Raw genomic sequence first — 4,374 nt, 5'->3', positions numbered from 1 at the left:
TTTGCTGTGTGCAACACATGTTCAACGACAACATCTAATACGGATATTTTGGATGTTTTGAAGGAAATAACTTCTTTTTCTTGTCGTAAAACTAAATACACCCTCTAATTGAAAAGCATGCACGCGTATAGGAGCCACACACCGCATGCATACTGGCACACGCTGCTGGTGATTCTGACTGTACACTGTTACAACTTAGATCTAACTGAACTTGATCACGTTAGATCATCAGTGCTGTTATTTTGTAGAAACTGAAAAGGCACTCGGAGTCCAGTAACAACATATTGAAGTATCTGTTTCTGGCAATTCAATGAGAACTCTGGTGTACAAGAGGTCTTCTGCTGCAGTGCATGGTGTCTAGATCTGGGTTTTGAAGGCTTTCACCGAGGCTAATGATACTGCCTGTGGTGGGAGGGCGTTCCACTCGCCAATGGTGCGAGGGAAGAAAGACTGCTGTCTGTATGATGTTATGCAGCCTGGGAGTGTGTAAGCCTCAGCATGGATTGAGCGAGTGCTGAGTGCAATTCTGTTTGCTCTATCGTCTTCATTCACACATTGACCCTGCAATAGTGACGATCATCTCTAGATTGCAATCGGCAAAGTTCGTAGTTCGGATTGCACTCATTACAGCGCTAAGCCAAAGAAACTACAATGGGAAGAAGGATAACTTCCTCATTGGGCATGCTTAGAAATGAGAATGGCCAAATACGAGTTATTCCCCTTTTCTACATGCTGACCAGGCTGTCTCCTGCTTTGTCATGACTAGTACAGTCGATCTTTCTCATGCTGTGACTTGCTTTATTTTCACATTTTCGGTATTTAAAACAGCAAACACACACACACACACACACACACACACACCGAAGAAGTTTCCATTCTGATTCGGTTATTTTATTTGGTGCTATATGTTTGCTTCACATTGTTTCTTTTACATTGCTTTAGGTATCCCAATTCGCTAAACACATCCATAATGCATGCATGGCTCATTCGAAACAGGGCAACTGAACAACTGATGCCCAATAGCAATAAATACTGAACAACTGAACAATAAATAGCAATAAATGATGACAGTGCCAAGTTTTTAAGTACAAAGTGAAATCATGTGACTGGACAAAGGCACAATTACAAAATACAAATAAAAAAAATCGAGGCCCATTTTAAATTAAGTTCTCAGCTCATATGGAAGCATAAGGTGACCCTAGAAACCGAAATTGGGAGACCTCCCGCCCCCAGGGCAGACTACAAAAAGAAAAGGGGGGAGGGGGGGAGGGGAGCTAATTTGTGAAAAAGTATAAAAGGAATCAAAAACTGTATACATGTATTTAGTTAATACCCCAAAAATTGTATAGTATATACAATGTCAGACCCTAAAGAAAGTTTGTTAGTCATTGCTTAAAAACAAAGCAAAATAGTCTGTTTACGGTATCCCGACCAACCCTATTTTTCCCCCGCCGACCCTAGACTTTTTTTTGGCATTTGGAGAAAAAGAAAAAGAAAAAAAAAATCAATTTTGTTCCTGTTTTTTTGCAAAATAATTTAAAAAGATGGTTATAAAAAAAAAAAATTAAGAAAAGCCGACCTACCGACCCTCTTTTTGTGTGCCTATGTTACTGTAAACAGACTAAAAGGTACATCACAAACAACACACCAGGGATGCTACTCCCCCCTTAAAAATAGCCATGAGTCATAGGTGTGACGTTTGAATCTTTTAGCTAAATAAAACCATAGGCAATTGATCGGAAATATCAGGAAAAATCTTAACAAGTTTATTATTTGTTTGCTTGGACCAATCCTCTTGCCGAAGAGTTTTACAGTAAAAATTGATTTTACGTCAAAAATATCACAGGAATATCGAATGTTGAGGTAAGGCTGGGATAGCCAAGTTCAAGAATAACGGAAGGTGACTGTTGAATCTTTTTTGAAAATGTATAAAAATATAGATGGTAGGCAATTCAAAATTAAAAAAAGGACTCTCGGAGCATGGACTTAATGAGTCAAAAATTAAAGAAGGCTCTATGAGCCGAAGTACATGTTTTGTCTATTGTCTTTTTTTATTTTGAATTGCCGACCATCTATATTTTGATACAACTTTGGACCCTCTTTGTACGGAGAGAGTTGGCAATTGTTAATCACATTCTCTCATCTCATTGACTCTCCTTCGGCTCCTTGGTAACATGCGTTCCCGTCTCTGCCAGGATTGGACACAGCAGCAGATAACCGGTAAATATGTAACAGGCATAAATGGCAAAATAGCTCGCCTCGCCTGATAATATATGAGACAACTGTTCTATTACAAAGTCTTTCTTGGGAGGCTTGGCTAATTTACTCGCTCGTTTTACACGGGGTTCCATCGTTTTCTTTTCTAATCGGAAAACCTTGCTCCTCAGTTTGTTGACCTTCTGCCAAAGTTCCGCTTCACGAGGGGATGGGGAGGATGACGACTTTGATGCTTTACATCCTATGTCCTCCAGGATCGCCTGAATGTCATCTAAAAAAGAAAACACACACACAAAACACATAAAATAACATCTTTACGTGTGGGAACTACAGGTACAATTTCATCCATCCATGCATCCGCCCTATACAGCTTCTTCTTCTTCTTCTTCTTCTGCGTTCGTGGGCTGAAACTTTCACACGCACTCATTTTTTTGCACAAGTGGAATTTTACGTGTATGACCGTTTTTACCCCGCCATTTAGGCAGCCATACGCCGCTTTCGGAGGAAGCATGCGGGGTATTTTTGTGTTTCTAAAATCCACCGAACTCTGACATGGATTACAGGATCTTTTTCGTGCGTACTTGGTCTTGTGCTTGCGTTTACACATGAAGGGGGATAAGTCACTAGCAGGTCTGCACATAAGTTGACCTGGGAGATCGGAAACATCTCCACACTTAACCCACCAGGCGGCCGCGACCGGGATTTGAACCCTCGACCTTCGGAGTTAATAGACCGACGTCTTACCACCCCGCCACAGCGCCCGTCACCCTATACAGCAATTATCAACTATGTAATGGATGGGTTTAAACATTTTTTTGATGTCAGGGTGTTCTTCATGGTTAAAAATCTCTTACCTGGTTGAACAATTTGTGCATCAGGCGACAGGTCGGTGCTGGCTTCATTTGTAGCTACCCTTTGCGATGGTGGCTTCCTCCCACTAGCAACCTGCAAATGCACAGCTCTTTAACTGACAAACTCACAACCAACACCCAGTCCCAATGAAACAATTCTCCCAATTTCATGGCATTGGTCTTAGGCCACACAAAAAAGTGTATGTTTCTGGTAAGGCAAAACAAAAAATAATCTGTTTACGATATCCGGACCGACCCTATTTTTTTCCCACCGGCCCTAGACTTTTTTGGGGCATTAAAAAATAAAATTAAAATATTCAGATGGCTAAAATACAAAAATAAAAAGCCGACCTACCGACGCTATTTTGGGGGGGCCTATGTTACCTTTAACAGACTTTTTTTGTGGCCTAACATGACTAAAGGTGGAGATTTTTTTTCTAAACTTTTTTTTTAAACCATCTTTTTAACTTATTTTGTTGAAAAACAGGAAAACAAGTGATTTTTGAATACCCCTTTTATTTTTGAAAATGCAAAAACAAAAGTCTAGGGTCATCGGGAAAACATAGGTAGGGTCAGGTGACCAGAAACATACAACTTTTTTGTTGTTGACGCCGACCCTATACTTTTTTTGCCATTTGGGGCTGTTTTTTGGCAAAATAAGTTCATCATATCATCATAATCAAGACGTCAATCCAAAATAAGTAACTTTTTTTTGTTGGCCTTATCATTATTTTGCGCTAAATGCAAACAGGCATTATTTGATGGGAACAATGCTGGTTTTTTTCAATTCTTACATCAGCCTCAAACTAGTCAAATGTTACTCAACCTGCATTTATTAGTGTGCTTCTTTGATTTGCAAAAACCTAAAACCAATAAATAAATAACCTTCGGTGGTGGATTGGGCACTGCAAACAATGTCGGGACAGCATTCCACACAAGTGATCCTCTCTGCAGGATTGTTTTACTGGTTGGCCTCAAAGTGATCAGTACAAAGCTTGAGACCTTGAACATCAGCTGGCTGCAGCTTTTCAAAGTCCTCTCGCCTTGTGAATTGCATCCATATTCTGCACCTAGTTTGACAATAAAAACAACAATGTTATTGTTAAACTAAGCAAAAAGGAAAGACAAAAAAAGCTAAATCAGATCTTCAGTCTAAATCTAACGCTCTGCCTGAACGCAAAACGGATGAGTGATGTACCTTTGTACTGTAGTTTTCCCGTAAGCAAGGTTTGATAAAGGTTTCGGCAAATATGCCCACGGGTAGTTTGTCATCAAGTGTAAACTGTTGTTTTGTACTGACTGCTGA

At 40.0% G+C, this 4,374-nt stretch overlaps 1 long non-coding RNA gene across 2 annotated transcripts in view; it reads right to left on the bottom strand.

Annotated features, from left to right (window-relative positions):
- Positions 1 to 1,440: 1,440 nt before the first annotated feature.
- LOC138954706 (uncharacterized) overlaps positions 1,441 to 4,374 on the bottom strand; it is a 3,106-nt gene continuing 172 nt past the window's right edge. Inside the window, exons 1-3 of one of the 2 annotated variants that reach the window (XR_011451943.1) lie at positions 3,954 to 4,374; positions 3,072 to 3,162; positions 1,441 to 2,488 (exon numbers count right to left, since the gene is read on the bottom strand). The exon at positions 3,954 to 4,374 is cut by the window's right edge and continues 172 nt beyond it. This is a non-coding gene — a long non-coding RNA (uncharacterized lncRNA). Of the gene's footprint in view, positions 2,489 to 3,071; positions 3,864 to 3,953 lie in introns of those variants that run through there. The other variant, XR_011451942.1, reaches the window with a different exon arrangement.

The sequence above is a fragment of the Littorina saxatilis genome, unplaced genomic scaffold (genome assembly GCF_037325665.1).
Source record: "Littorina saxatilis isolate snail1 unplaced genomic scaffold, US_GU_Lsax_2.0 scaffold_1031, whole genome shotgun sequence".
Classification (NCBI taxonomy): domain Eukaryota; kingdom Metazoa; phylum Mollusca; class Gastropoda; order Littorinimorpha; family Littorinidae; genus Littorina; species Littorina saxatilis.
This window is presented reverse-complemented; position numbering and strand designations above follow the sequence as displayed.